This window comes from Schistocerca americana, chromosome 2 (assembly GCF_021461395.2).
Source record: "Schistocerca americana isolate TAMUIC-IGC-003095 chromosome 2, iqSchAmer2.1, whole genome shotgun sequence".
Lineage (NCBI taxonomy): Eukaryota > Metazoa > Arthropoda > Insecta > Orthoptera > Acrididae > Schistocerca > Schistocerca americana.
In genome coordinates, this window is record NC_060120.1 from 274,720,789 (window position 1) to 274,732,550 (window position 11,762).

Here is an 11,762-nt window from a genome sequence, read left to right on the forward strand (position 1 = left end):
TGTAGTTGGGCCTTGACATCCTGTATAATGGCAGTGGTACAGAGCTGGTCCCACACATGTTCTGGAGAGGACAGATTGTGGTGATCTTCCCGGCCGCGGGAGTACTTCACTATCATGCGGACACGTGCCTTGTGTGGACGAACATTGTCTTGCTGAAAAATGGCACCACTACACTGGCGCACTGAAAACGTCCGCCAGATCCTATCTGATTCGTTTCATATTTCCATAGATATAACTGATATCTGCTGGTATACAGCACTTTCATAACACCCCCTTTCTGTTAATTTGAAGTAGCAATACTTACAGCAATGAGTGAGCAGATTTCAAAATCCCCACTCTGCAATAGACTTACGGGCACACGAGATCTTTGGTTTCAGAATAAGGAGAAAGAGATCACTGACCAGATGCATCACGCGGCTTTTCTTTTGACGGGCAGGCTGGGTTGCCAGCGGACACATGTCTTGCGGTGACCGTTGAGAAATTGGCGCGCTAAATGCGGAGGTACAGGAGAGGAACAACAGACAGTCTCTCTTTCCCTTCAGGTTTGGTTGAGGCCGGACCGAGCGGGTAAAAAAGAAGAATGGGAGATTAGGCCTTAACGTCCCGTCGACATCGAGTCCATTAGTGATGGAGCATAAGCTTGGATGGGGAAGGAAATCGGCCGTGCCCTTTCAGAGGAACCATAACGATTAACATCACTGCAGGATTTTAAAAAAATCATTTTGTTTAATTGGCTTAAAAGATGCTTTCAACCTTCTAAAACTTGAGGCAAAAAGTCTGATCTCTGAAGAAAAAAAAACTGTTCTATGGAATTTCGAGCTCTTGCTCTAGAGCGTCGGATGACCCGACATAGCCTACCGTCGCCACCTCGATACCCCCTGTAATGTCTGGGTATTGCTGAAGCATGTCAAAACAATAATACGTCAGCTTGGCGTCAGCAAGCGTCAGTACGTGTACGAAAAAGACAATTCTTTCGCTTCGAATATTGAATTTTGTCTGCGGTAATGACTTTTGATAGTTTGTGACCTTATACAGTTTTGTCTCTCAAAGAAGATTGAGTGGTAAGAAAGTGTATTTAAGCAAAAAAGGTACGAAAACATCGTATCCAACGCGGCGTCAAAACAGTATGGCATCAAAGCGTTCAAATAATAGATATGAGGCTGAGAGCAATTCAAAAGGAGTCAGTACCTCTGCTAAGAAATAGTATTTTGATGTCAACTGCGGACTGTTTTTTTTTTTTTTTTTTTTTTTTGCTGAATTTTCCGTTATTTCTCAATCCGTGAAAAACAAAACGCGTAGTGCAGACACCACCACACACCATGTTGCAAGAACAAAGTCCTCGAGGCTTAGACTTCACAATAATTATTGCTTGTCCAAACTGCCCAGATGTTGGTATACCAAGTAGTAACTCAATGCATCGAATCGTCCTAACAATGCGCCTGCTTAGACTAGGTCTAAACGGAGCTGTAAAGTTTTGTGCGTTCCTGGGATCGCCACGGCCGAAATTTGAATCGTTGTATGATATCCATTAGCTTATGATTTTGATCGCATCGGCAACAGTACGATAGGCCAATTCTGGGGTAGCTGGCTAATGGTAAGAGTATTTGAAAGTAGAATTTTTTCATTTTTTCACATCTACAACACATTTCAAAACTTCAAACGAGTTTCTCTCTGAGTATTTTTTTTTTTTTTTTCAAAACGGCACGCAGCATAACTCCAACAAGTTTCAATCTTTTTATTTGAAAATTTAACCACAACCTTGAAATAACAGTTCAAAGTGAACCACGTAGGGGATTTGCGATTATTTAATTTAAACGGTATTTATCAACAAATGTCTGTCCTTTTTTGGTGAAAATTGAACGACTTTATTCAAACACTCGCCAATTGCACAAAAATCAATACTTCTAAAATCCCCTATGTGTTTTACTAGCTATACTCGTGAAGATATATAGATTTCTAAAATGATATTTTCACTCTACAGCGGAGTTTGCGCTGATATGAAACTTCCTGGCAGATTAAAACAGTGTGCCGGATCGAGACTCTTTCTTTTATCTCAATTGTGTTCGTATTCGTTCGTTGTATCTGCTCGGGGCGGACGTCGCAAGACACCCGTTTCAGTTCCTCGTAGATCCATTAACTCAGTTTTTTATTACAGAGGGCTGTTAACCCTCTGACCGAACACGCTGAGCTACCGTGCCGCAAAGACTCGAACTCGGGACCTTTGCCTTTCGCGGGCGAGTACTCTACCGACTGAGCTACCCAAGCTACCCCAGCTTTAATTCCGCCAATACCGTCTCCTACCTTCCAAACTTCACAGAAGCTCTCCTGCGAACCTTGCAGAACTAGCACTCACTTGCCCGCGAAAGGCAAAGGTCCCGAGTTCAAGTCTCGATCCGGCACACAGTTCTAATCTGCCAGGAAGTTTCATACATAGATTTGTTCTCTTTTTTGCAGATTCACAAGGGCACCAGTTGTAGCGCCTGAAATTCAACATACCTCGGGAGAACTGCTGCAGTGTCGACATTTTGTAATATTTTTCGACAAAATTTTTTTTTACTATACTTAAACATACGTTCAATAACTACCAAATGTATTCTTCTTCTCTTTCCTTCCATCCAGAAAAAATTGTCAAGAAAAGCGCTTTCCTTAGGCCGTTACAGTGATGTTACCCCTTAAGAGATTTAGGGAAATTATGGAATATCTGAATCTTGGTAGCCTGACGGGGAACGAACCGCCGTCCTCCCGAATGCGAATTCAGTGTGCTGACAACTGTGCCACCTCGTGTATTACACAATATATAATATATTTTACAAACAGCACTTGTCAACTTTACCATGAAACTACATGTTACTTTTGCAGTAGAGAAATAGATACACGTTTACTGTCGCCAATGTGTACTACAAGAGCAGAACAAAGAGACTTCTCTGCCCTAACACAAACTCTTTGACATAACTTAGCTGTTCTCCTTGGTTCATCTACATTTTGTGCAGCAAATGGAAGGTGTTACCTGTGGCTAAGCGTGTGAAGTGCAGTACAATTAAGGTCGCTGGATTACATTCATTATGTTTTCCAGAATACTGTGTTTATCAACAACCAACCAACGGATGCGAGTAACAGTAAGTAATGCAACGAAATCGATTACAATATGTGAATAATTCTCGCTACACTCAGTGCTTACATGTTTCGTTTATACATCTAGCCACAGCTACGCGACTCCGACACTGCTGCAAGCAATCAATAAGCATGTATCATCTGATGATCAATCGCTACGCGGTTCGAAACCAGTGAAGGGATAAAAAAATTGAATAACAAAACAAAAGGCGACTGTTTGCAGTAATTTCAAGTAACCTTTATCTCATTGGTGCTTTCTAACAAAGTGCAAGAATGAGTACTGGGAGGCCAAAAAAAGAAAAAGAATGTGATGTCATAAATAATTGTTTAGTGTGGCCCTGTATTGGCCAAATACGTATAATAAGAGTAATTATTTACACACTATATAGAAAATGGTTCCGTTACAGCAGTTACGTTATTCATTACGGAACTTTGTTCCAGAAGGTAAATTGAGCATCTCATTCTCAGCACTATTCCAAAGATAAGCACTTGGAAAGCTGTTATACCACAAAAAAAAAAAAAAAATTGTTTGGTTCTGTCCGACTGCTTTGTAAATCTTTCATTACTCATCCACCTCCCGACGGCCTTTTTACCGGTAAACCTGTTTTCTCTCTACCGTAGCCCGTAGAGGTGATTATAAGCAAGCAACTGCATCCAATTTAATGGTTCAGTGTCCGACAGATATCACGTAGATCTAGAAACTGTACAACTCTGCTGTGATGTCTTGAAATTATACAGACTAGGGTATTTTTGAACAAATATATTTGCTAAATTATAAAATACAATGCTGTTTTGCAATGCTCTTTTGTAATGATTTTGAGACTAAACTGCGTATGTAAGATAATTTATTTGGTTCCTTATCAGTCAAAGAACGAGCCGTCATATTTTTGTCACAATCGAAAATGACGCTTGTGGAATGAACACAGCTCGGATAACATCTGTATTAGTTTAACATGTAGAGATCGTTGTGCAGTCTTATTGAAAAATGATTTGCCCTTCGCGGCTGCGATTGATTCAGAACATTGTAAGAAGGTAGTTCAAAACTACCCGTAACATTTTCAGAGTGAAAGGAAATCAGTGTTAAGATTCGCTGATGGCATTGCTACCATCAGTGAAAGCGAGAAAAAAAATCCGGGGCCTGTAAATGGAATGAACAGTCAGAAGAATACGCGCTATGGATTAAGTGTAAAACAGAGAAAAACGAAGGTAATGAAGAGTAGCAGTAATGAAATTAGAGATAAACTTAACACCAGAGTGTGGGGGACCACGAAGGAGACGAAGTTAGGGACTTTTGCTTCATTGGAAACAAAATAACACATGGCAGTCGAACCAAGGAGGACATGAGAAGCAGACTATCACAAGCAAAGAGTGCATTTCTGGTCAAAAGGGGTATAGTGGTGTTGCACTTAATTTGAGGAAGAAATTTCTGAGAAACTACATCTGGGACACAGCATGTATGAACGTAGATCATGGTCTGGGGAAAATCATGAAACAAAGAGAATTGAAGCGTTTGTGATATGTTGCTACAGGAGAATGTTGCAAATTAGGTGCACTGATAATAAATGAGGAGGTATCCCAAGAATCGGTGAGGAGACAAACGTGTGGTAAACAATAACAAGGAGAAAGGACAGGATAATCAGTGATCAAGGAATAACCTCCATGGTATTTGACGGAGCTGTAGAGGGTGAAAACCGTAGAGGAGGACAGAGATTGGAATACATCCAGCAGATAATTGAGGATACTGTGCGCAAGTGCTACTGTGAGATGAAGAGGTTGTGCAGCAGAGGAATTCGTAGCTCGCATCTAACATCAGAAGACTGATGGCTAAAAAAAATCGTTTTACTGAAGCAGTTGTGCGGAGAAGAACAACTCCAAGCCAATACAGAAATAACGCAGTCTGGCCAATAAAAATGTAAATGTCGTGTGACTAGGGCCTCCCATGGGTAGACCATTCGCCAGGTGCAAGTCTTTCGATTTGACGCCACTTCGGGCACTTGTGCGTCGTTAGGGATGTAATGATGATTAGGACAACACAACACCTAGCCCCTGAGCGCAGAAAATCTCCGACATAGGCGGAAATCGAACCCGGGCCCTTAGGATTGACATTCTGTCGCGCTGACCTCTTTTTTTTCTTTTTAATCTCATTTTGTTCGCTTTCGTTCGTCGCATCTGCTCGGGGCGGACGTCGTAAGACATCCGTTTAAGTTCGTTGTTGATCGATTAACTCAGTTTTTTTATTACAGAGGGCTGCTAACCCTCTGACCGAACACGCTGAGCTGCCGTGCCGGCGTCCGCTCAGCTACCGGAGACGGACATCTGCCCGATACCACAGTCGCCAATGTCCTTCGCAAGACAGTAGAGAACCAGGACACGGATGTAGCAGACGGCCCGGGAAGGCGTGTCTCTGCCCGCAATGGTCCGCAGATGTTACTCGACTTGTCAGGAATCGGTGCGTTGGGTACAGAAGAGTGCTTATCGGCCCGATATCTGGCGATTAGACTGTCCGTCCGCAGCCGCACCCACGGCAGCGTGCGGGGACTCCTGCAAGTCTAATAAAACTGACGCCATCGGTACTGTTTCTGCGTCCCTAGTAAACGTGCAGCATCAGGCCGCACCCTTCCGGCTTCGTTCGCGGATGTTATACGGAAAGAATGATTATCGGTAGCTCTTCTGAATTAAGCCCAATGTTAATTTTTTCGTCGTTATACGAGGGTTGCCCAGAAAGTAATGCGCCGCATTTTCTTTTCTTCAACAATTCTTTAAAGAACATAATAAGAATTACACACACGAAAGGATGGTGTTTTATCCACACACGCTATTTTTCCACGCAATCTCTGTCCGATTCTATGACCTTCCTCCAGCGCGAAACAAGGGCCTGTATGCCCTGTCGGTACCAATTCTTGTCCTGGTGGAGGAGCTAGTGCTTCACTATGTATGTCACCTACTCATCGTCCTCAAAATGTCTTCAACGAATAGCATCCGGTAATGGTCCAAACAAGTGGAAGTCCCAGGGCTGTAGGGTCGATGGGGTAACACAGTCCTACCCTGTTTCGCGATGTGTTCAGCAGTCCTCAGACTTGTGTGGGGCCGTGCGTTATCGTGTTGCAGCAAAACGTCTCCTGGGTTGCTGTGGCGCCGAAGCCGCCGGAAGAGCGTCTTGAATTTTGTTAATGTGTTGACACATGCTTCTGAATTAATGGTATCACATCAATGAGACTCACGCCTCACAGTCCCAGAAGACGGTGATCATGACCTTACCGGCGGAAGAAGACGCTTCGAATTTTTTTTTCTTCTGTGAGGAGTGGGAATGGAGCCATTCCATCGACTGCTTCGGGCTCAAAATCGTGAACTCAGGTTTCATCACCTGTCACAATCCGGGACAAGAAGGCCAGTGACAGAAGTGTCTGTTAGAGATATAACAGTATGTTCATAATTGTTATGAAGGAGAGTTTGTCGCTTGGGATCGGTATTAAGATAAAAGTTTTTTTTTCTGTGCGATTTCCGATTCACCGTTAGACACCGCGGGACCCATCTTCCACACACTTTTGAATATCCAAGAGTGAGCATAATTGCATCCACACTTCCTTTGCTGATTGACAGATGCAGCGCCAACTGACGAGTCGTAATGCGTCTGTCTTCGAGAGTGGCAACATCAGCTCGCTGCAACGTGTCAGGAGTGACAGCCGTGGATGGTCTCCCGACAGCTGCAAATCGTGGAGCTCCGCCGAACCGCCTTTTGATGACCTCACCCTCCGTGCCCAGCGACTAACTGTAATTCTGTCGACCTCAGGTGCTCCATAGACTTTGCAAAGCATTTGTGAATACCCCCACAGTTTCCTCCTCTGCAGTGAGAAATTCCATGAAGGCACGTTGCTTTTAACGTACGTCACCTACAGACGCCATTTAGAAACCGTCCTGCAGCCTCGCTATCTGTCGGAAGTGACGGAAACTTGGCGCGCTCACTGAGAGGGTCTTCTAACAATAACATACACTACTGGTCATTAAAATTGCTACACCAAGAAGAAATTCAGATGATAAACGGGTATTCATTGGACAAATATATTATACTAGAACTAACATGTGCTTAAATTTTCACGCAATTTGCGTGCATAGATCCTGAGAAATCAGTACCCAGAACAACCACCGCTGGCCGTAATAACGGCCTTGATACGCCTGGGCATTGAGTCAAACAGAGCTTGGATGACGTGTACAGGTACAGCTGCCCATGCAGCTTCAACACGATACCACAGTTCATCAAGAGTAGTGACCGGCGTATTGTGACGACCCAGTTGCTCGGCCACCGTGGACCAGATGGTGAGATATCTGGAGAATGTGCTGCCCAGGGCAGCAGTCGAACATTTTCTGTATCCAGAAAGGCCCGTAAAGGACCTTCAACATGCGGTCGTGCATTATCCTGCTGAAATGTAGGGTTTCGCAGGGATCGAATGAAGGGTAGAGCCACGGGTCGTAACACATCTGAAATGTAACGTCCACTGTTCAAAGTGCCGTCAATGCGAACAAGAGGTGACCGAGACGTGTAACCAATGGTACCCCATACCATCACGCCGCGTGATACGCCAGTATGGCGATGACGAATACACCCATCCAATGTACGTTCACCGCGACGCCGCCAAACACGGATGCGACCATCATGATGCTGTAAACAGAACCTGGATTCATCAGAAAAAAAGACGTATTGCCATTTGTGCACCCAGGTTCGTCGTTGAGTGCACCATCGCAGGCGCTCCTGTCTGTGATGCATCGTCAAGGGTAACCGCAGCCATGGTCTCCGAGCTGATAGTCCGTGCTGCTGCAAACGTCGTCGAATTGTTCGTGCAGATGGTTGTTGTCTTGCAAATTCAGGGATCGAGATGTGGCTGCACGATCCGTTACAGCCATGCGGATAAGATGCCTGTCATCTCGACTGCTAGTGATACGAGGCCGTTGGGATCCAGCACGGCGTTCCGTATTACCCTCCTGAATCCACCGATTCCATATTCTGCTAGCAGTCATTGGATCTCGATCAACGCGAGCAGCAATGTCGCGATACGATAAACCGCAATCGCGATAGGCTACAATCCGACCTTTATCAAAGTCGGAAACGTGATGGTACGCATTTCTCCTCCTTACACGAGGCATCACAACAACGTTTCACCAGGCTACGCCGGTCAACTACTGTTTGTGCATGAGAAATCGGTAGAAAACTTTCCTCATGTCAGCACGTTGTAGGTGTCGCCACCGGCGCCTACCTTGTGTGAATTCTCTGAAAAGATAATCATATGCATATCACAGCATCTTCTTCCTGTCGGTTAAATTTCGCGTCTGTAGCACGTCATCTTCGTGGTGAAGCAATTTTAATGGCCAGTAGTGTATAATGTTTTCGGCCGAGAAAAAAAAAAATATGGTGCATTACCTTCTGCGCAACCCTCGTTCGTATGTGATATGTAGCATGTTCCTTTTGACTATTTTTGAGACTTCAGCTCCTAGAATTTTACCACCAAATCTTTACGTAAAGCACAGCTTGTTGCAAGTCGCTTCGTCCACACGGATGATTCTGCACCCATGGGTCATCTGAACTAAAGATTAGCTGAACTGACCCTGACGATCACCTTGAAATGCAATGCTTGACTGTAAATAATTTTATTGTGTCCTAAGAGTGGTGTTAAGCCGGTCCTGACAAATTTTCGTAACTTACGTCGTGGCAGCAAAAACTCGGTACTGCTCGGAAGTGGTGAACGTTAGAATGCAGTTCAGCTAAAAAAACCTCGCCCAAGTGCAATGCAAGAAAAAGGAACTATGGTAAAGACATTACACTGAGATGGGCCTGCAGTTGAGGCCGAGCGGTTCTAGGCGCTTTAGTCTGGACCCGCGCTGCTGCTACGGCCGCAGGTGCGAATCCTGCCTCGGGCATGGATGTGTGTGATGTCCTTAGGTTGGTTAGGTTTAAGTAGTTCTAAGTTCTAGGGGACTGACGACCTCAGATGGTAAGACCCATAGTGCTCAGAGCCATTTTTAGTTACTTAAATTTTATCGTATACATTGAGGTGACAAAAGTCATGGGATACCTCCTAATACCGTGTCGGACATCATTTGACCAGCGCAGTGCAGCAACTCGACGTGGCATGGACTCAACAAGTCTTTGGGAGAACCCTGTGTCGTGCTGCCACTACAACCTTCCATTATTGCGAAACTGTTGCCGGTGCAGGATTTGGTGCACGAACTGACCCCACGATTATGTCTAATAAATGTTTGATGGGATTCATGACGGGCGATCTGGGTGCCCAGATCATTCACTTACATTATCCAGATTTTTCTTCAAATCAGTCTCGAACAACTGTGGCTCAGTCTTGTGGCGCATTTCATCCATAAAAATTCCATCGTTGTCTGGGAACATGAAATCCATGAACGGCGGCAAATGGTCTCCAAGGGGCCGAACATAACCATTTCCAGTCAATGAACGGTTGATTTGGACCAGAGGACCCACTCCATTCCATGTAAACACAGCGCACACCATTATGGAGCCACCACCAGCTTGCGCAGAGCCTTGTTAACAACCTGGATCCATGGCTGCCCGGGGTCTACGCCACATTGGAACCATAGCATCAGCTCTTACCAGTTGAAATCGTGACTCTTCAGACTGGCCGGCCGCGGGGGCCGAGCGGTTCTAGTCGCTTCAGTGCGGAATTCTGTCTCGGGCATGGATGTGTGTGATGTCCTTAGGTTAGTTAGGTTTAAGTAGTTCTAGGAGACTGATGACCTCACATGTTAAGTCCCGTAGTGCTCAGAGCCATTTTAACCATTTGAACTCTTCAGACTAGGCCACGGTTTTCCAGACGTCTAAGACCCAACCGATATGGTAACGAGCCCAGGAGAGGCGCTGCAGGCGATGTCGTGCTGTTAGCAGTGGCAGTCGCGTCGGTAGTCTGCTGCCGTAGCCCATTAACGCCAAATTTCGCCACACTGTCCTCACGAATACGTCCCACCTTCATTTCTGCCTTTACTTCACGCAGTGTTGCTTGTCTGTTACCACTGACGACTCTTATGCAAACGCCGCTGCTGTCGGTCGTTAAGAGAAAGCTGTCGCCCTCTGCGTGGCCCGTGGTGAGAAGTAATGTCTGAAACTTGGTATTCTCAGGACTGTCTTGAAACTGTGGCTCTCGGAGTACTGAATTCCCTAACGATTTCCGAAATGGGTTGTTCCATGCGTCTAGCTCCAACTACAATTCCGAGTTCCAAGTTGTCAATTCCCGTTATAAAATTTACCTCTTATGAAAAAATATAAACCTGCCATGTAATTCGACAATGAAATGGTAAAGGAGTGGTGAATCTATGACTCTGAGTCCAAGCGCCGGCCGCGGTGGTCTAGCGGTTCAGGCGCTCAGTCCGGAACCGCACGACTGCTACGGTCGCAGGTTCGAATCCTGCCTCGGGCATGGATGTGTGTGATGTCCTTAGGTTAGTTAGGTTTAAGTAGTTCTAAGTTCTAGGGGACTGATGACCACAGATGTTAAGTCCCATAGTGCTCAGAGCCATTTGAACCATTTTTCTGAGTCCTAGCCATGTGAGCACACCTCTACATCTCACAGATTAGTCTGCAGTTCATAATTAAGTACCTGGCAGAGATTCATCGAACCACCTTCAAGCTATTTATCTACCTTTCCAGTCTCTAACTTTGCGCGGGAAAAAACGAGCACTTAAACCTTCCTGTGCGAGCTCTGATTTCTCGTAATTTATCATTATGTTCATTTCTCCCTACGTAGGTGTGCGCCAACAGGATATTTTCGCAATCGGAGGAGAAAGTTGATGATTGACATTTCAGGAGAAGATCTTACCGCAACGAAAAAAGTCTTTGTTTTAATGACTGCCACCCCTGTTCACATACCGAGTCCGTATTAGTCATAATTTTGTTTAATCTCGTCTCGAAAACCAACCTAACTGACCCGAATCAATAAAGGAAAATCATACTGAGAACTTGCCTTTCAGAAACTCATCTTGCGCGAACAAGCAATGCAGCGACAGCATTAGCTGAATACCTTCAGATTTCTAAAAATCAATATTTACAAAACCATATTTCCAAAGATCAACACCCTCTGCATTTGCATCTCTGCGTCTTGCTAGTTATTCCTAGATCGCTCAGCAGTGTGACCAACACCAAACTCTCTAACTTAGTAGTCTCTCTGGCTCTGAGCACTATGGGACTCAACATCTTAGGTCATAAGTCCCCTAGAACTTAGAACGACTTATACCTAACTAACCTAAGGACATCACACACACCCATGCCCGAGGCAGGATTCGAACCTGCGACCGTGGCAGTCCCGCGGTTCCGGACTGCAGCGCCAGAACCGCTGGACCACCGCGGCCGGCTTTAGTAGTCTCGAATGCTAAACAGGCAACGACAATGTACTACTGACCACCAGAAATCACTTCTGTAATTGAATGGATTTTAGAATAGGTGAGTAGTCACAAAAAAACAGGTACTAGTTGTTTTTTGGTGCATTTATTCCAAATGACATGTTTCGGGCTCTGTTCATCATCAAATTTCCTGGTGTAAACAATATAAAAAAATTAGCTACACATTTTTTATAAAACACCAAACGTTCATAAGAGATCACATAATCGAACTAAAAGTGTTATAACCAATATATACTATT